General features: G+C 38.4%; 2 long non-coding RNA genes across 4 annotated transcripts in view; one reads left to right on the top strand and one right to left on the bottom strand.

The window, feature by feature from the left end:
- LOC131482291 (uncharacterized) overlaps window positions 1–5537 on the bottom strand; it is a 109917-nt gene extending 104380 nt beyond the window's left edge. For both annotated transcript variants that reach the window (XR_009246866.1, XR_009246867.1), the window contains exon 1: window positions 5415–5537. This is a non-coding gene — a long non-coding RNA (uncharacterized LOC131482291). The remainder of the gene's footprint in view (window positions 1–5414) is intronic.
- Window positions 5538–5737: 200 nt separating this feature from the next.
- The window catches only part of LOC131482238 (uncharacterized), a 202138-nt gene continuing 185877 nt past the window's right edge, over window positions 5738–21998 (top strand). For both annotated transcript variants that reach the window (XR_009246828.1, XR_009246829.1), the window contains exon 1: window positions 5738–5853. This is a non-coding gene — a long non-coding RNA (uncharacterized LOC131482238). The remainder of the gene's footprint in view (window positions 5854–21998) is intronic.

Raw genomic sequence — 21998 nt, 5'->3', positions numbered from 1 at the left:
TCACAGGAAGAAGGGTGAATATATTATAAGAAGGTATTTTGAGTTGAGCATTTGGCCTGACTACTGGTCGGAATTCTATACTGAATACCTGGCTCAGACACCAAGTTCAACGTGGAGAATGGCCCAAGGCCTTGGAATCCCATATCTGCATGGAAGATGCGGAAAAAGCTCCTAGCTTCGGACCTGCACTGCTATGGATCAGCATAGCTCTGGCCCTTGCAGTCATTTGGGGAGTGAATCAGTGGATGGAAGATGTTTCTATCTTCTCTTCCTCTCTGTAAATCTGACTTTCAATAGAAACAAAAATATTCTTAAATTTATTTTCTAGTATTACTGAAAATGGAAATCCCAAATGAATTAGAAGAAACCTGAAGGGGTGATTTCTTTAATACAATGACAATGTCTCACTATTTTGGGGGCGGGGCAGGGGGTACATCTTAAGCATGCTTAATCATTCCTAGTTTTTATTTTCTTGCCATCAACTTTTTTTTTTTTTTTTTACAACTCAGAGCCACTCCATAATTTCCATAATTCTAGAGAAGTTCCTCTGGTCAAGTCAATTCTAGAAGCTCTCACTACTCCCACATCTCCTGGAGTTCTCATTTACATTAGATAACAATATTCCTGACATTTTTGGTTTTGTGCTTCTGCAGGGTTTGTTCCCACCTTGTCTTTCCCGTACCACCTCCTTCAAGATTCTTACAAGGAGAGACACTGCCTGATTTTCTCCACTGACCTCCTCTCTTACCCTTTGGTCTCGTTAGGAGAAATCATTATTCCATGAAGATTCTCCAATTCTTTTCTTTATGATTCTTTCCCAGTTCCTGAAATGACATTTTTTTTTAACTTACTGAACAGTTTCATGGCTGAACTTTATTTCCATCTCAACCAAATTCCCAATGTCTATTAATGGCTTATCATGCTACCTGTCACTCAAGATTTAATCTCTGGAATTATTTTTCAATCTTCCTTCTTGCCCACTCACCGTGGTCAACAGATCAGTGAGTTCTTAGATTGAGGTCTTATACTGAAATGGATTAAATAACCTAAATCAAAATCAAGGGAAAGGGCTGTTAAAAATACAGATTCAAATGATTCACCATAGACTGGGTTTTTTTTTTTTTTACAGAATAGCATCCAGAAATGTGCTTTAAAAAAAAAAGTCCCAAACAAGAATTAGGCACACTGTATTTTGAAAACTGCATTATAAAGTTTCATCTAATTCTGTTCTTTCTACCTTTCAGGGTCTCTCATTCATTTCTTCCCCACTGCCTCTACCCTCGTTTAGGGCTGCTGCTTCTCTTGGCTGGATGTCTATAATAGGATTTTCCTGCCTCTAGGATATTTCCCACTCTAATTCGTCCTACACACTGAGGTCTTATTAATCTTACTAAGTCAGAGCTCTGCTCATTTAATGTGACAAGAATTTATTGAAGGCATACTACACACCAGGTGCTCTAGGGTGCTGGGTTCTGAGTGACCTCATCACCAGAATCACTAAGCAGGGGAAACCTCTGCAAAACCAACGCTCTACTGCCTCTCCAGACCTGCTAAATTAACAATCGTCACAAGCACAACTGAGAAAAGTTCATTTTTACAAGTTTCCCCTGAATAATTCTTTTCAGTAGCATCAATAAGTTTAGGTAATACTACATAATTTTGGGTAACACTAAACTGGATCATAGAAATACTAGGATATTCTAAAACAAATTTGGAGGAAATAGGAACACATGCAAATAATAACCAAATAACACAATGGTTAACTGCTGAATCTGAGAACCAGGTGTCACAAAAAGATTAATTTTACCTGCATTAAATATCTTTAGTAACACACCCAGCTGGATAAAATCTTTTATGATTCAAATTTCTCACAGCATTGTTTCCACAATCTAATCTTTTTATCATGCATTAGTGAACTTTGTGTCAAAAGGACAATTTTTTGAGTTCTTATTTATTTACAGGATACAGGTATATCAAAAAATTATACATATAGTAGTTATCTTTTATCTTGGAGGATTATGTTTCAAGATCCCCAGTGGATGAATAAATTCATGGATAGAACCGAACCCCGTATTATGTTTTTTTCCTACATGTCTGTACCTGTGATAATGTGTAATATACAATTCAGTCTTTAATTAAGACAGCATCTTTAACTAAGGAGAATAGGGTCCGGCGTCGTGGCCTAGCGGCTAAAGTCCTCACCTTGTATGGGCCAGGATCCCATATGGGCGCCGGTTCTAATCCTGGCTGCTCCACTTCCCATCCAGCTCCCTGCTTATGGCCTGGGAAAGCAGTCGAGGACGGCCCAGAGCCTTGGGACCCTGCACCTGTGTGGGAGACCTGGAAAAAGTTCCTGGCTCCTGGCTTCAGGTCAGCTCAGCACCGGCCATTGTGGTCATTTGGGGAGTGAATCATCGGACGGAAGCTCTTCCTCTCTGTCTCTCCTCCTCTCTGTACATCTGACTTTCCAATAAAATAAATTTTTAAAAAGATGATAGACATTGTAGCATAGTATCAAGATTTGATCAGACTACTCGGAATGGTGTGCTAAAAACATTTCTGGAAATCTCTAATATTTTAGATTGTGCTTGACCATATATAAATAAAACTACAGGAGAAAAAGTGGGAATCATTGTAGTTATGCAGTTAAATAAATTATCCCCAAATAAGATGTCTTAAATTTTGAATATATGCGGACAAATTAAATCTCAGTATGGCACTTTCTCCAGTTTTTTCCACACATCAGATACCCAACAAGCCTTACACATGAGCTAATAGGGTGTGCTAAAATGTCTCTGGCTATGTAAAAACACTTTGTTCAATGTTTAACCCATGAGATTTGGATTCCAAATGAAATGATACAGTATTGCTTTTGGAAAGCTGACTGCGCATGAATCAAAACAAACCTATTTTTTGGTGGGGGGGGCAGAGAAAACTGTTGGCAAATTTTAATATAAATGCATCACATCTAAGCCCATACACTCCGATCTGCATCAGGCCCTACTCTAGCCTAGTACAGTACACTACTCATTTATACATTCATGTCAAGAGTTAGTCTGAACAGGAACATTCTTAACGGTGATAATTACTCCTCACAATGAGTTTTAAGATTACGTCGGCCCTTGGAGTGCTTGTACTGCTCTGGGTTTACTTGTGTCTCCTTCAAATACATATACGTTAAAGTTGTAGATTCCTGTACCTCAGAAAGTAGCCATTTTTAGAGAACCGGTCTTTAAAGCAGTAATTACATTAAAATAAAGTATTTAAGGTGGGTCCTAACCCTGTATTTCTTACAAAAAGTCACAATATGTTCTTAGAAGAAGAGAGCATTTGAGAAGGAAGTGTACACACACGGACGAACACTTATGAAAAGACAGAGAAAACATGGCTTCCTGCAAGTTGAGGAGGAAGGCGGAGGCCTTAATGTTAGGCTTCCACCCTCTGGGAGTGGGAGACAACTTAATTATTATTAAGCCAAACAATCTATGGTATCTCTTTTATGGTGATGCTAGCAAACTAATACAGCTACAAACGACATGCGCTTAAGTATTTCTAACTACATCAAAACCTGTTTGCTCTCCATCTCAAGACACTCCAATAGGCGCGCACAGGTAAGTAGCGTAGAGGCTAGTAGATGAGTTACTAACAGACAAGAAACAGTCTAAGGTATCAGGCAAAAATGCCAAATAAAGAGGATATTTATAATTCTTTAGACACTTAAGAGGGAAAGAGTTCAGGCTGAATGATGTGAGCAAAATGTACATGATGCTAAATGATTCAGAGCTGAGTCTCCAGGCTAAGTAGGATTCAACCAAACAGGACCACCAGAGGACCCACTGCCACAATCCAGGAGTCTGTCAACTACTGCAATGAAAGCTTGTATCCCTTCTAAACCTATGTAACTTCAGTCTCCTGCTTCTGCTTTCTAAACTCTCAAATTCTACTTTTTTTTACATAGCCCAAGTCCTCATAAAATTTGGGTATTTTTTTCCCCTGCCTGGGAAATAACACTTGCACTGGCTTTGTTCAACCCAATACTGACATCCAAAGGACAGTGTGGTCCTTTGCTAAGGCCTCCCGGGCTTCCACTCGTTTGGTTTGATTTCCCCTTTGTCTATGTAGGCAGTAGGCAGCTCATGGCATATTTTCTTCTGAAAGCCTGGGAAGACTCTGATCTCTTGCCTATTTGTCAAATCTCATCACATTACAGGGTTCCGCAAGGCAGGTGGCTTGTGCTTTAAGTGCCTCTTCTTAAGAATGTACTACTCAGTTCGTTAATGTTTCATACCTAAGTATTGTAATGTAGTTCATTTTTTATTTAATGAAATTTCAAACCTGCAGGTTGAAGAACTCATTCACAATATTTCATCTAAGTTGCTCGGCAAGTGCTTTAAGAATTTGGGAGTTATGAAGCCAAATTTTAAGACAGAGGTTGGCAGAAATCTAAACATTCAGATCCGAACTTTTCATCACTGCTTGCCTGCCTTACTCCTAGAGCATGAAATTCTGTTTGGGAAGAGCAGCCAAACTGTACTAGCTTTTTATATGACAAGAAGTTAACAATGAGTTTCGTACCTTATTAAAAAAAAAAAGTTATCTCAAAGCTGAGTGATTTTAAGGAATTACATCTGGGGTTAACGCTGTGGCTCTGTGGCTTCAGCTGGGCCTTGGAATGCTGCATCCCACACCAGTTCCCTGTACGGAGGTCCCACTGGTCAGCTTTCCATCCAGCGTCCTACTGAAGCACCGGTGAGGCCGTGGACCAGCCCTCCAATGTTTGGGTCCCTAACACACATGGGGGAGACGTGGACAGCGTTCCAGGCCTGGCTTCCGCCATGGGCATTCAGTCTGAGTCGTTCCTCTGCCTTTCCAACAAACCCTAAAATAAAGAACTATATAGAAAGCGATGTTTCTCTTATTTCAACAATGTTCCCTTTCTTTCCTAAAAGCAGTAACCGTAGGAGACCATCGCTGACAAGCAGACCCACACGGAGCCCGGAGGAGCCCCGCTTGACAGGTGGTTTACAACAAAAGACACCTGGAGACTCAGCTGAATTCGTTAGATTCTCCTAATGGGTTGGCTCAAGCCACGAGTGCCTCTTGGGCAGGTAAGTCTTTAAAGTTGGAAAACTGTTCAAACTATTGAAGAAACAAACAACAAAATCAGGCCTTTGGTCCATTACCCAATTCAGGTTAAATTTTGGGGTGACTTGGAACCAGAATTGTGAATTTTACTCAAAATGCAGCAAATATTAAAGAAAAATGTGTGTAGCACAACTTTCTAAAAAACTGAAACGCTAATTTCTTTTTTCATTTTTTCTTTATGCTACTACTGCGTTGTGTGACAAACTGGACTCAGAGACCTTAACTTACCCCTCTAAGAAAGCAAGGAGCCGGCATCGCCACACGCTTACCTTACACAACCAACTTGCACTTATAACTGGACTGGTAAATCGACTGAGAAGGACATGAAAACACAAGAGGTGCCTCACTGCTGGCTCGCACTGCACCAGGATGACTGGGGAATGAAGAGCCCCTTGTTTAAATAACCCCGGCCACCTAGCAGGACGGCATTCTCGCGAGTGTTCCCTTCAAACCGGAACTCACCTTGCCCCCAAGCGCCCGGAAGCCGTTGTCTTGGCAACATGTGATCATCCCACCCTCTTCGCCTTAGACACGCCCACCTTCGCGGGCGCCTCGAGGAGAGCCGGGCTTCGATTGGTCTGTTTCTCGTTCACTCTGGGAGACGTCACGAAGGCGAGACTCTGGAGATTTTATTTGAATCTGTGGCGCGTAGGTAGCGGCCAGGTGCGGAGTGGAGCCGGCCTGTGGGTGGAACCCGCGTTCTCCTGGGTGAGCGACCGCGAGGGGAGAAAAGGGCTGCCAGGGCTGAAGGGGCACCTCCGCTTGGGGGCCTCTGAGGGAGCTGCCCCCCGCCCTGAGGCAAGCCCCTTGGGTTTCTCTCAGGACGTTTTCCTCAGGTGTCAGAGTCACCACGTCTCCCCATTTTCTGTCGCCTCTGAAGGAAGGCCCCTCCTCACACTACCTGGTACTTGCCCTGTTTTTTTCAGAAAGTGCCTCCCCGTTCCTTCCCTTCTCAGAAGCGACGCCACAGCCCCGACGTGCCTACTAGTCCCCCACGGATAGTTTACTCCCCACTGATATCTTCCATAATTATGTCCCTTGTGTTGCTGAAGAGCATGATCAGGGTGTGACCTGACAGGTCGAATGTCGTCCAAGCAAGGCGGTGACCGTCCAGCTCCTCAGAAGTTAGTCCAGAACGTTCCTCATCTGGGAAGGGTGCTGCTGCTGGAGGGGTGGGTCAGAGGAAGGTCCGTGGACGGTGAGGGGTGAAAGGATTAAAAGGCGACGCCGACACTCTAAGCTACGATGGGTCCGTGTGGGACACAACTTTCCTTTATTTCTGTGGCTCTCTTGATAACGTGTTGGGAATATGCTAAGACTGCCAAGGACTGCCATAGGTCTTGGGGAGAACAGCACAGAGCCGTGAAGGCGGCCACTGATAGGCAATCTGCACTTTTCTGTTTTGTCATAACATATGTATGTGGTGCTATGACTTCCTCCCGCTCCCGTGCGTTTACTGTACGTCTGTGACTCTGGACATCCTCTTCCGCTTCCATGACACACCATGAGCTTGTGTTTCTACCATCTCCAGAACCCAGGTTTAGTTAAAGTTTCTAAGAACCAGAAAAAGCACCTTGATGCCCTTCTCCAAATTGTGAAACTTTTTTTTTTTTAATCAGCATCAGAGTTTTAAACTCCCCTCGGACATCTAGATATTCCTGTAACCCCAGTTCAGTTTCTAGACGTTTGTTTCTGTTTTTAAAAAATATGTGTCAGAAAGGCAGAGTATCAGAGAAGAGATAGAGATTTTTTCAAGCACAAAACTCCACTGGGCACTTTGATATGACCAGTGGCCACTGAACACACTTTGCTGTAACACTTGCCCCCATCACTAATTTTTAAAAAGTAGAAAGGACTAAGCAGCAAATCCATCTAAGATTTATTCTACATTTTGTCATACATTCTGAGTTGCTTTTTTAAAAAGATTTAATTATTTTTATGGCAAAGTCAGATATACAGAGAGGAGAGACAGAGAATAAAATCTTCTATCCAATGATTCACTCCCAAGGTGACCACATCGGCCGGTGCTGAGCCGACCTGGAGCCAGGAGCTCCTCCGGGTCTCCCACGCGGGTGCAGGGTCCCAAAGCTTTGGGCTGTCCTTGACTGCTTTCCCAGGCCACAAGCAGGGAGCTGGATGGGAAGTGGAGCTGTTGGGATTAGAACCGGTGTCCATATGGGATCCATTAGGCAAGGAGCTGAATCATAAGTGACACAGTCAGATCTTGAACCTGTACTTGTATGGGGTGCTGGCACTTCAGGTAGCCACTTTACCCAATATACCTTAGTACCTGGCCCCTAGTAAGGTCATTTAGAGGTAAGAGTAATATAAGGTGCAGGAGCAAACAGAAAAAACGATTTAGTTCAACACATTACTGTATGCACAGTCTTTTTGAATTTCCATAAAATGCGGGAACAGCATGAAAAGTAAAATGATTTTACACTTTAACTTTTCCAATTTTTTAATTAATTTTATTAACTTTTCCAATTTTTTAACTTTTCCAATTTTTTAATTAATTTTACCAAAATGTCCTATCACCTCCTCTATACTCTTCTGAAGGATTTGTACATTTTTTTCATATTATCATTTTTTGTTCACCACAGCCCTGGCCTCTGCCATCTGTTTTTGTAAATAAAATTGTACTGGGATACAGTCACATCCATTTTTTCATTTATTACCTGTAGCAGATTTTGTATACAATGTCAAAGTTGAGTAGTTGTGACAGAGACTATATTGCTCTTCAAAGCTGTAAATATTTATTCTTGTTCCCTTTTTATTGAAAATATTTGCCAATCCTCCATTAGGACATCCTTTCCACCATTGAATTCATCATGCTACATTTATGGATGAAATTTCCATCTAGCACCTCTTTTTTGTACTTGCTAGTTTCACTGCCTAGCCCTGCGTGTGCAATAATACAGTATCTTCATTACAACACGGGTAGAATAAAGACCAAATATCCAGTAAGCCGTTCACTTCTACTTCTTTGCCATATTATTTTTCCTTAATTATTTTTGTCCCTTTACTATTTCATATGCATTTTGTTATGAGTTTATTAAATACCATGCAAAATCTTTTGGGGGGTTTGATAAAAAATTGAATTAAATATACAGACTGGTTTAGAAAAACTGGTTATCTGTGCAGCATTCATTGTTTTCATTCATAATTTTGTAGCTGTAGCCTTAAGAGATGTTTGGCTTTGGTCCATTATTGTCTAGTTTTAGAGGCAGGAGAATGAAGGCTGATGTTTTTAGCTGAACTCAAGTGTGTCAATTCTCTGTTCCTTGTAATAGTTTGTGTAGCATTGGTAACGTATCTCTGTTTGATAGAATATATCCATCCAGGCTTGACATTTTCTTTGCAAAATTAGTTTCCTGGTGAAATTAAGAAAGTAAGTTCTATTTGCATATAGCTGTATATTTCTAGCACAGTGTTTCTTCTTTATGTTTTCCTCATTTTTCAGTTTGAAAAACAGCATTTGACATTTTTTGAATTATACACTTGTTGGTGAAGATTCCTGTCAGTGTTTGACAAGTAAGCAAAAAAGAAAAAAATATTTACTTCTGGAAGGATTTGTTTTTAAGTGGGATATATAATTCTAGGTTGCCTCTTTTTTAAAAAAATTTTTTACTTATTTGAAAATCATGGTGGCAGTAGAGAGATGGAAAGAGAGATCTTCCATCATCTGGTTCAGTCCTCAAAGGCTCACAATAGCCAAAACTTCTCCTCTCAAATTAAAAAGTTTAAAAATTATTCATGAACTGAGTTCATATTTTATGATAACATAACTTTTATTCTTTTATTTTTTGCAAGTTTAGGAATGTAATTGGTGTGGTGTTTTTTGCTTATATAACTTAATTTTTTACCTTGCTAAATTCACTTAGCTTTTTATTTTTGTGAAATTTTTGTGTTATTGCACTGTCTAGAACCTCAGGTGTGATGCTTAATATAAATGAGGCCATTTATTTCCCATATTCCTGATGTCGGGTTTAAATATTTAGTCTTATTTTAGAAGATTTTGACATGAGAGAGAGAAAGGAAAAGATGCAAAATATATGCACACATGTATTCATATCAAAAAGATTAAGAAGTGCCTGTGTCCATCAAGAGGTGTAGCCAGCATTTGTACATATGTTCATCTGTAGTCTGGCCCAGCTTTCCTTGGCCCTTGGCAGCCACCTCTGTTCTCTCTGTTTTCTTTTTCGCAGGCAATTCAGTCCTTCCTCACGAGTTTGGTCTGTTTGTATTCCATCCATTGAATTGTTGTAGGTTTAACTTTGTTCATTTCTAATATTGGATGTAGGAGTGCTCATAAGTTATTCATGTCTCTACTGTTTTCCAGACATATGTTTGTTTATACACATCATGTTCAAGTAACTCACTTGCCCCACACTGGCAAAAGGGAGCAGTCTATCAGTGTGAATTGTGAGACTTCAGAAAATTCATGGAAAACATGAATAATAAACTACACACAGAACTGCCAGATTTTAAGATGAGGGGTCTTAGACCTGATCTCTCAATAAGAGGCGTTGATTTGGTGCCACAGGGTTGTTCAGCAAACTTTTTATTTTAGAACAGTTTCAAGAATACAGGAAGATTGCAGTGGTAGTAGCGTCCTTATGCCCACAGCAGTTACTCCTGTTACATACCATGCTTGCATTTGTGTTTTACCTTTGTTGCAGTTGATAAGCTTTTATTGGTTCATTAGTAACCAAAGCCCACGGTTTCACTCACTGTTATTGGTTGAGGTAGTGTTTGTCGGTTTTCTCCCTGGGAAGTTCCTCCTCTCTCCCCTGTATCTACCTCTTTGCAATTATACAGAGCACGTAGTTAAGGAGTGAGGAGTTATGCTCTATCTCTGTGAATTGCTGTGTAAACCTTTGGTATTTTTCTGCATGGAGGATTTTCTGTTCACCCCCCTTTATTTGCTTACTCAATCTCTTATTTTTATTACTGTAGACTCATTAATGCTTGCTTTGGTTTATAATCAAATACTACTTTATTTTGTTGTACAGATTTTTCCAGATTTGGCCATTAACAGGTCTGTCATTTGTCTCCTGTGTCTTTTTGACAGAATTCCTTAGATTCTGCTATTTTAATGACAGATACACATTTTGATTATTGTATTCCCCTCCTGTACTTATTGAAGATGGGCAAGAACGAAGTGACCAAAGTATCAAACTGATGTAAAAGTCTAGAGTTTACATTGGGTTTCACTCGTGGTGTTTTATATCTAAGGATTTCAACAACTGTAAAATACCGTGAATCCACAACTGTAGTGTCACATACAATAGTTTCAATCCCTGGAAATCCCTGATCTTTTCAATATTTCCATTATCTTCCCATGTCATATAGTTGTAATTATATAGTATAGAGCCTTTTCATTTTGACTTCTTTCACTTAGTAATATTCATGTAAGGTTTGTCCATTTCTACTCATGATTTGATAAAAAATTGTTTTAGTATTGAAAAATGTTTCATTATATTAATGTGACTCTGTTTTTCCTTGTACCTGCTGAAGGACGTTCTAGTTTCGTCTGAGTGTTTCAATCAGTTATGAATGAAGCTGCTGCAGACATTCATGTGCAGGTTTCTAATGTCATGACGATAGGTAAGTACAAGTGAAAATGCTAGATTGTATGATTAAGAGTGTATGTGGCAGTCTCACTGTTTTAACTGGCAAAAGTCTAATGATAGGACATGTGGCATCTTACACTTTTATTTGCCATGTTTATCTCTTTTTGATGAATTATGTACTTAAATGATTTATTTGCCCACTTTTATGTGAGTTGTTTTATTACTGTTGACTTCTGCAAGATATCTAAGAATTATGTTCAAGGGTTGTCTGGCTGATTTGGACAGATACATTCAAGTAAAATGTGTTTTTGGACTGATGAGTTCTGCATAGTTAAAGACAGCCTTACTTACAATTCCACATTCAGTAATGACCATTCCGTGGAAATGAGACTTGGGAAAATTCTGACTTCTTAGACTGACATACTTGACTGTGGCTGTTGACTTTCAAGGCTCTTATGGCGTAGGGGATGGGCAGGTGAACACAGGCAATGCAAATACCCACTATTGTTACAATGAGAGTCTATCATTTTTATTGAATAACGATGTTTTTGAATTGTTGCAAGCCTCTAATTTCCTGCATTCTGAAAAGACTGATTCTTATAGTTTTTGTTAATGTTCTCAGAGGTCTTTATTCTGAAATTTTTAGTGATGACCACTGTGTTTTTTGTAAACAATACCATGAAGTTTAAGTTAGTGGTCTGAGATCTGAAACACACTCCTGCAGTGTAGCAGGGTAACAAGATCCTAACTAATTGACTTGAAAAGGTAGTAAGCTATAATCCTCACCTGTTAGTTTATTACGTAACTGATTTTTGGATCTGAATTAGCCAAACTTTGTGGATAATGAGTGGTTAGATCTCATTAGCATATAAACTACAGTGGATTATATCCCTTACGCTTAAATGATGAGGTTTTGCTTAAATAATTGTTAATTCAATAACAAACTCTTCCACTGAGAAATATTTTGCTGTCTACAAGTCTCTTGACAAAACAGATGTATTATTTCTTTGCTTTTTTCTCTCTGCATACTTTATAGAAAGTGTAATATATTAAAGACTAGAGCTTACTTTCATTGTAATTTCCTGAAAGTCTAGCAGGAATTTTTTATTCTATATTTCTATATTTTTTCCAGTTGTTACTGCATATGAAGTATGTTGGTGAGAGAAGAGTAGAGGATTGATTTGTGAGTGATAAGTTGCTTTGCATAGAACAGCCATGTTTAAGAGTATGCTACCATTGTGGGGAAGAGTTCATTATATTTTCAATTATTTGGGTTTAATTATACATGTAGGACAAATGGAAGATGTAAATATGGTTGGTTTTGTGGTGTTCCATTCAATGTGATAGGCATTTTGTCTCAGTGTCTATACTAGCTTCTATGGGGAGAGAGATTTTAAGCCTGCCAGACTTTATGCTCTATGAAGTTCATACATAGGGACAATATTGTTAATCACTTAAAATTCCTACCCATTTTGCCTTTCTAGATTTGATGTAGTTATATTTACAGTCTAAAAATTAGAATGCCAGTTTGCTTTTTCCTAAGGATATATTGTAAAGCTCAAAGCATGTTACGTAATTGTAGTGAAATCTCTGAGGCTTGTATTATCTTGGTCATTTTTTCAGTCTGTGATTTGTTTGGAAGAATGTTTGTAGACTGATATTTGAATAATTTTTTCATTTCTATCTGATGTTACTCTAATCATACTATAGCTACATTGAAATGTAAGACTTAATTAAATATAAACTGACCACTTTTCCAAAAGATAAAATGTTATATGAAGATCCAGCTTTTACAAAATCACCTGTATTTGATATATGCATTTTAAAGAAAAGTGACATATGCTTGCCTTTTAAAAAATGTTTATTTGAAAGACAGATCAACAGAGAAAGAGAGGAGAGAGAGAGGAAGAGTGACAGTGAAAGAAAGACTTTCCATCCACTGGTTCACTAACTCCTTAAATGGCCGGGGCTGATTCGGACTGAGGCCAGGAGCCAAAACTGGGTGACTGGAGTCCGATTTCTTGGGTTATCCTCCACTGCTTTCCCAGCCATGTTAGGGAGCTAGATCAGAAGTACAGCAGCTGAGCTGCCATCATTGCAGGCCACAGCATAGCTTGCTGCACCACAACACCAATCCTTTACCTGTCGTGTTCTTAGTAAATCTGAAGGTGTATGGTAAGTTGTGGGAGAACAGAATACTTTATGTCTCAATTGTGGGTATTGGTTTCTGGTAGCTACACTTAGAAGGCAATACAAGAAAGAAAAACTTGGAAAAGAACTGACATTTTCGAAAACAGAAATGAAAGGAAATAAAAGGGCCTATGGTGTTGGGAGAAACAGTAGACTTCTTAATCCTAACTTTAAAATGATAAAATTTATATAGGCTTTAAATGACAAAGGACAATTATAACTCATTGTTGGGGAGCAAGAGTTCAGTCTAACCAGTTAAGAAGTTCCAGAGTGCCTAAGTTTCAAGCCTAGCTCTGACCTCTGACCCTGACTTCCTACTAATAGAGACTTTGGGAGACAGCAGTGATTGCTCGGTCATTGGATCCCTGCTACCCTTGGGTAAGACCTGGATTGAGTTTCCTACACTCTTTGTAACATTCATACATTCATTAGACTTTATGAAGCCCTTGAACAGTTTCATAAGACCAAGATTTAGGCTACATCAGTTTATCTCAGATATTTCTGTAATTCTGAGAATGTATTTGTATATAAGACACATTTTAAAAATATTTATTTCACAGCAAATTTATATAAAGAGAAGGAAAGACTAAGAGCTTCCATTTGTTTGTCATTCCCCAAATGGCCACAACAGTAAGAGCTGAGTCAGGTGGAGCCAGGAAGGAGCCAGGAGCTTCTTCTGGTCTCCCGTGTAGGCATTTGGACCATTTTCTGTTGCTTTCCCAGGTGTATTACCAGGGCGCTGGATCATTAAAGAAGCAGCCAAGACTTGAATTGGCACCCATATGGGATGCTGATACTGCTGATGGTGGCTTAACTCACTGTGCCACAGCACTGGCCCCAAGTCATAAATTCTTTAATAGTGAAAAGTGAATAAAAATATAACATGAAAAGCAGGAATAGTTTCCCTTCTGTTTTAGCTCTGCTCCTGAATTCACTATTGCCTAAGTAGTTAGAAATTTGACAAATTAATAACAGTTTCTTATGAGATTGTGTACTCATGGGATTAAGTTTTCTAAATAATTTCAAAAATGATCTTTTTTAAAGCATGAAACTTAAAACTTGTTTTAAGATGATTTTAAAGTTGGTTCTTTATATGAAATGTTGTCTAATCAATATCAGGTGACAGAGATATTTTTGTTAGAGTAATACATAATTTTAATGTTCCAATAATATTTGACTTTGTAAATAAATATGAAAAGTGATCATCTCGTGGTATTTAAAAAAAAATTGCTATCTTCTTTCTCCAGAAGAAGCATGGTAAGTGATACCATCATTCTTTTCTAATCTTCATGAATAATTTCTTACTGGCCTTGGGTGAGAGGCTGTTTTCAAGGCCATCGTATGGTATCTGCAAACATACAATTTAGATCTTACAGTCTAGGCCTCTTGTGAAAGCAGTTCTAAACTGTGGAAGTAGAGAGTTTATGCTTGATCATTGGATAATTTCAGTTGTAGACTTTAGAATGAAGCAGATAGCAGGTAAAAAAAAGGGTCCTTATTAGAAGCATAAAAACTACTGACTACATCTTGGCCAGTGTTCCCTTTTTTCCAGTAAGCTGTCTGCTATACAGAGGTGTATAACCCTAATGGCTTGTTGTATGCCATTAAAAGGTATTGTACACTCATAAAAGAATGACATTTTGATCAATGCTGTTAAAAGAATTACTGTCTTGACACAGAAAAGCTTTCCTGCTGCAAGTTTAAAAATATGCCTTTAAAAGCTTTTTATTGAATACCTTTGCATCCCTCAGAAATGTGCCATTTTGGCATGAGGTTACTCAGAAGTATTCCACATTATAACTTAAATGTAAAACCTCCTATTTACCATTAGAAGAGGCAGAGCCAAACAGGTATTTCCCTACCAAATAGAACTTGAAGACATGGGAGCATCTTGAACCACTGAATCTGTCTAAAACTAGATTTTTATAAAGAGAAAGATGAAAACTAAATTATTCCTTTTTATTTTGTGAAGTATTGATTTCTTTCATGCTGTTTTGTTTAAACTTTGTGGTTTAATTTCCCTTTGGATTTAGGAATTATGCCTTTCCATTCTGTTTGGGATAGATCTTTTCTGATCACCTGGGAATTGGTTCTCTTAAATGGTGGTATGTAAGATCTGGTTCTCCGCTGTTTTTTGTTTCTTTTCTTACATTTTTATTTTTTTATTACAGTTTTCAAAACCATATCTTAATAGCTGAAATTTTTTCTCAAAAGCTGAAGATTTTCTCTGTACACAGTGGGCCATTTACAAGTTTTTAAAAATGTGTCATTGATATAATTTTAGTTTATTTTATGCTTTTTAAGCTTTTAAAAACTTTGTTTAAACTTGTGAACTCGGCATTTTAAAATCTAATACTCTGATAACCGTGGCTACTAACCATAGCTACTAACTAGTTATAGTTATCAGGTGCTATGTTAATGTGCTAACGTAGTTCCCATGACTCACAGAAATTACAAAAATCAGTGAAGTATGAACAAAGTGTAGAGTTAGATTCCAACATTGTCAGACTTCAAAGTTTAATTCCCACTCTGACATGCTAGCTGTTTGTCTTTTAGTCTTTTTTGTCCCTTCCTCTTATTTTTGTATAATCATGCATGGTAGTTACTGATAATCTTGGGATAGGAATTTATCTCTGGACTTTTAAAAAATAATAACTTATTTAAGTAAAAGGCAAAATTAGAGAAGGAAAAACACAGATAGAGATATTTTCTACCTGCTGGCTCACTATTCATACAGTCACATGGCCAGGGCTGGGCCAAGCCCACACTAAGAACCAGAAGCTCTTCTGGGTCTCCTACTTGGGTGGCAGGGGCCCAACCACTTAAGCCACCAGCTGCTGCTTTCCAAAGCCATTTGGGAGGGAGCTAGATTGCAAGTGGAACACCCAGGACATGAAATGGTTCCCATCTGGGATATTGGCATTACACGTGGAGGCTTAATATGCTGTGCTACAATGCAGGAACCTGGCTCATGATTTTTACGTATGAATTGAGAAAAGTATATTGGAAAGCTAGTCACACATTCAGATGTGAATTTTTGTACTGTTCCTAAATCTGGCCATATGAGTTTTGTGCTGCGTGATTTTAAAGATTAACTCAAACTCTCAAATATAATTTGATGCTATTTTGATTTAGTGTTTATATCTTTTTTTTTAATCTTGGGTACAATTTTGTCACCTGTGGGTCAAACCACTAGAATTATTCTTTATAAATGTTTGGGGGCAAGAAGCTCTCATTTTTATTCCGTGATTACATCTAATGTTGAAATTCTGTGATAAGAAGTTCTACATAAAGAAGTAATTAATCTTATTTCAAGAACATTCTTTTAAACTGCTGAAGAGTCTCATAGCTTTTTACAATCATAGAGAATGATTCTGGAGATTTAAATATTAGAAAAGGTAAAAAAAAAAGCCCTGTTTTATAAACAAAGTTTTTACCGAAAAGACAGAAATGGGCAATAGCCACCTTTCAGTGTACTTGTAATTTCTTAACTATAGAACAGTGCTGTCAATAACAATAGATATTTATCGATATGGAATTCTGGTATCATATTGTAGCAAGCATTTTACATAGATAATACTATTTAATAGTCATGAAAATGCTGTGCTTTAGATAGTTCCTTTTAATTTATTCTTTTTTCATTTGAAAGACGGAGTTACAGAGAGGAGAGACAGAGAGCGATCACCCATCTGCTGGTTTACGCTCCCAATGGCCACAATGGCTGGAGCTGAGCTGACCTGAAGCCAAGCTCCATAAGCTTCTTCTGGGTCTCACACGTGGGCCAGGGTCCCAAGGACTTGAGCCATTGTTCTGTGTTTTTCCAGGCCATAAGCTGAGCACTGGATCAGAAATGGTATGATGACTTGTAAATTAGGACAGTTTCTACATTTAGCGATTTGATCCTTATAGCCACAAAACATGTTATACCACCAAACACATGTAAGACATCTCTTAAATTCTGAGGACTTAAAAACTTTATAATATGTTTTAGAAAAGCAGTGTTTGAGTTTGAGATATGAATGGGTGAGAGTTTTCGTCTATGTTCACAAACACAATCACACGCATTCATTGTGTAGATATACAAAACTACTCTTGTTTGTCCAGGCTTGGTTTTCTGGATCATGCAGCTTTCAGGGATAAAACTAAACAAGTCCTGAGTAAATTAATCCAAGTATGAGAATTTTTGAAAAAGTTCATGGAAAGTGTATATTATGAGAAATCTGAATTTGGATTCCAGAGCTTGTTTGTAACAAAAGTAAGGTCATCTTTTTAAAAAAAAAAATGTGTTTTTTTTTTTTAATCAGAAAGTTAGATTTACAGAGAAGAAGAGACAGAAAGATCTTCCCTCCACTGGTTCACTGCCTAAGTGGATGCAATGGCTGCAGCTGAGCCAATCCAAAGCCAGGAGCCAGGAGTTTCCTTTGGGTCTCCCATGCGGGTACAGGGTCTCAAGGCCTTCGGCCGTTCTCCACTGCTTTCCTAGGCCACAGGCAGGGAGCTGGATGGGAAGTGGGGCAGCCGGGGTACAAACTGAATTGGCACCCATATGGGATCCTGGCGCTTGCAAGGTGCAGCCTTTAGCTACTAGGGTACCATATTGTACCTAGTAAATTCATCTCTTAATTCTGTTTCCATGATCTTTTGGAAGTACCCTTCTATGTAAATACATGAGTAGAAATTAATTTAAAACATTTTATACAAAGATAGGCTGAGCTTTGTGAGATGTGTACATGTATGTATGTGTGTTTTGTGTGTGTGTGTGTGTGTGTGTGTGAGAGAGAGAGAGAGAGAGAGAGAGAGAGAGAGAGAGAGAGAGAGACCGAGACCGTGTAATGGCCATGACTGGGCTGCAGGAAATTCAGCTCTTGCAGAATTAAGTAGTTATGAACTCAGTGCCTGGACTGATATTTGTGTTTTATTAGCACAAAGCGCAGTCTCCTGTGTTTTCCCCTATTTCAAATAACCTTTTCTTGTCATCTAAGAAATTAATTTCTTTGTTGGAATCAGTGCAAGTAAACTTGATAGCGAGAATGCTGTTATTGAGGCAGCTTACACGGTGATTTGCTAAGTACAGCTTCTTCATAAAAGGTGAAGCAGAAGTCAATTTATTGATCACTACCAGGATTTCAGGAACCTGTAGAACTCCCTAATTTTTCCCCCTTCTTATGAAAGCCACTACTTCTGTTTTTCCCTTGTACTTTAGCATATAGTTGATTCTTTTGGAAGCAGATTAACTTCTATTTTCTTGTTTTTGCTTTTTTCTAGTGTATAATTTAAGTGTCTAAAAGTGATGTTTAGGCTAAGACACAATACATTGCCTGAATTTGACTGTTTTTGACTTATAGAAATGAAAATTTCATATAATTCACATAATAATTTCACTTTGGATCATATGGAAATTTAGTCCACTGAAAAATCTTGTGGGGATATTTTATTGAAATTTTGGATAATATTAAAGAACTGAGATGAACTTTGGACAGGCTACTTTGTGATATCAGTTTGCTAAGAATACTTTTCAATATGAATAAAACAAACATTACATAGTTATTATACAGGCTTTAAAAGTTTATATTAAAGTTAAAACTAAATGTAGACATTTTTCTTTCTCATAATTTTGATTCATGTTATTCACTTTTAGCTATAGTTAGATATCTAAATATTCACTTTGGATACAAATAAATGTTCTTTCATGGACTCAGACATGAAATTGCTGTTGTATTTTAGAAGCAGCAAACACCAACCTACAGAATGTCTGTTTCTACCTTTTGGATATTCAGCTAAAATTGAAATTTGCTGTTCAGGTAATTTAGGCACCTTAGAGAACTAGAAGGAATAACTATGGACTGAAAAAAAAAGCAAGACATGCAACCAGTGTACTCTTTATCTGCCTCTTATAGTGATTATTCTAATTTTGAGATTTTTATGTATATTAAATTGCACGTGTGAATATTTAGTCTAAAACTTTGTTTTTGTTGTTGTCTCCTGCCTTATTAGTCTTACCTAATATTTAACACTTGACTCATAAAAAATAAGGAGACTTCTTGTGTTTTTAGGGGTACAAAAGATGAAGGTATACTGCTAATTTTGAGTTAAAGCAATAATTCCACCTAACAGAATAATATAGGAAATTCAATCTAATTTTCACCTTTGGCATAATAGCTGTGGCATAATAATATTGTATCTAATTCTAGATAACTTATATTTAAAAAAAAAAAAGACTTACGACTTATGTATGTATTTGAAAGTTAGAATTACAGGGCCCGGCGGCGTGGCCTAGTGGCTAAAGTCCTTGCCTTAAAAGCGCCTGGGACCCCATATGGGCGCCAGTTCTAGTCCTGGCTGCTCCACTTTCCATCCAGCTCCCAGCTTGTAGCCTGGGAAAGCAGTCAAGGACGGCCCAAAGCCTTGGGACCCTGCACCTATGTGGGAAACCCCAGAGGAAGTTCCTGGCTCCTGGCTTCGGATTGGCACAGCACCGGCCATTGTGCACACTTGGGGAGTAAATCAGTGGAAAGAAGATCTTGCTCTCTGTCTCTCCTCCTCTCTGTCTATCTGACTTTGTAATAAAAATAAATAAATCTTTAAAAAAAGAGAAAGAATTAGAGAAAGAGAAAGGAAGAGAAAGAGATTTTTCTATCCACTGCTTCATTCCCCAGATGGCTGCAACAGCCAGGCTGTGCCAGGATGAAGCCAGGAACCTTGGGTTCTGCAGGAGTCCCAGGTGGGTGGCAGGGCCCATACACTTGGACCATCTTCCACTGTTTTTCACAGGCCATTATTGGAAAGTTGAATAGGGCAACTGGGACTCAAATCTGTATGCCTGCAGGACACTGGACCCTAGATTTTAAATTTTTCATGTAATCATCTTTTTTCTTTTCCTTTTTCTTAAATCATGTTCATGTAGTTGAAAGGTAACATGGCAGAAAGATAGAAAGATAGAAAAATCTATCTATTGGGTCACTCGCTAGATAACCACAATACTAAGGTCTGGATCAGACCACACTTATGAGCTAGGGGCCCATGTAGCTGCTTTGCTATGGGAATTGGCAGGAAGCTGAATTTGAAACAAAGTGCCTGGGATTTGAACCAGCACTCCAGTATGGAGTACCAGCAAATGGCAGCTTTAACCTTCTTTGCCACAATGCTGGCTAGAGAATTTTTAATGTCTGGAGTTTCCTGAATTGTCTTTGTGATTGCTGAATAAGAGCGTGGGCTCTCTGAGTGTGATCCTGATTTCTCTGATGAACTACATTGCTTGGACAGTGACTGACATTCAAGGCTGATTTGATTGGTCCCTTAAGTTTCTTTGTTTTGAGTCGTTGGGATTACAAAATTCAATCATATGCTGAGAATTTGCCATTCAAACTGACAGTTCCGTCAGGTTAGATGGCATGATTATCATCCATGCTGCAGTACCTTGTTATTGCTGTTTGTCCCCGTTCAGAATCTAGGAGGAAGCTGTGGTCTCTGAGGTGAAAATCTGGAACATGAATCTACTGTCTACACTTGGCTTTTATTTCTCTACTGGGTTTTCATCCCTGTGTGTTGAGGTGTTCTAGTCACAGTTCCAAACCTAGTGTTTTTCAGTAATGTTTTGTCAGAAAATGATTTGTCCTCTTTGATGAGATAGGAATGAGTAATAGTCTTTTAACACTATTGGCTAGTGGCTTTCACGGTTGACAGCAGATCTAATGAGCTACAGTTGTCTGCTTGGAAAATTCGACTTTTAATTTTCTGGAAACTTCCAGAAAATAGACTTGTTGCTATTTGTGTTTGAAAAAATATAATTTTAACAAACTTATGACTGTGTTATGAACTGTTTTATGGACAGTTGCAGCCCAACAAAGTTTTCCAGTTTCAACTGCATTGACTAGTTTTTACAGAAATGTGAAAAATGAGTTATATAAACTATTTGAGAAAGGTAATTTTACATCAGGAACTGAGTTTATGGTATGTTAACAACTACAAGGTCAGTTGTGGTTTCATGTTTAAGAGCAAAGAAATCATATAAAACCATATTGTAGCATGGATTACGTATATTGATCTTGGACAATCACATTTATTCTGCATATTCAAGAGGTCTTCAAAAAGTTCAAGCAAAATGTGATTATGAAAAATCTATGCTTGAATTTTGAAACTTTCACTCCAAAGTAAACTTCTTTTAATTCTGTTTTCCTCAAATTTCGGGAAATACCCTTGTACAACTGTGTTCATTATTAGATTAAGTTAAATATGGGATTAAATTGTACTTCATGGAGGCACAGAATAGCATAAGATAGACTTGTGGTTCCATAGAGAATCCAGTATATAGGCAGCGTTATACTCAAGGATTAAGGTTACAACCTCAGTTATTTATGTTGTTCTGAGAATGATAACTAGACCATTTTGTCTAAGTTCATACGAGAGTATTGTTCCAACTCAAGGTTAAAAGATCCCCTATTGAGAGGCTCCAAAGATAGCATTTTTAAAAGATTTATTTTTATTGGAAAGTCAGATATACAGAGAGGAGGAGAGACAGAGGAAGATCTTCCATCCGATGATTCACTCCCCAAGTGAGCCGCAACGTCCGGTGCTGTGCTCATCCGAAGCCAGGAGCCAGGAGCTTCTTCCAGGTCTCCCACACAGGTGCAGAGTCCCTAGGCTTTGGGCCGTCCTTGACTGCTTTCCCAGGCCACAAGCAGGGAGCTGGATGGGAAATGAAGCTGCCGGGATTAGAACCGGCGCCCATATGGGATCCCGGTGTGTTAAAGGCGAGGACCCTAGCCGCTAGGCCACGCTGCCGGGCCCCCAACATGGCATTTTATGAACTAACTAAACTAATTTCGTTGTATCAGTTTTAGGAAAATGTTCTCTCAAAAATTTTCATTATTCAGACTGCCTATTAGGTGATTATTTTCATATTAGTTACAAGAAAACCTCATGCCAAACATTGCATGACCTGATTTGTAAGCTAGACTGCCCGCTGACCCACAGTTATTACTCTGCAGTGGTGTCTGCGCAGAGGAAGCTGTCACTGCTCTGGAGAAAGAGCGGATGGATAGGTGCAGAGAGGGAGAAGTCATTGAGTAATATTGGGTCCTGGGTGTT

Source organism: Ochotona princeps, chromosome 16, assembly GCF_030435755.1.
Source record: "Ochotona princeps isolate mOchPri1 chromosome 16, mOchPri1.hap1, whole genome shotgun sequence".
Taxonomy (NCBI): domain Eukaryota; kingdom Metazoa; phylum Chordata; class Mammalia; order Lagomorpha; family Ochotonidae; genus Ochotona; species Ochotona princeps.
The sequence above is the reverse complement of the archived record's forward strand: the minus strand, read 5'-3'. Positions and strand labels throughout refer to the sequence as shown.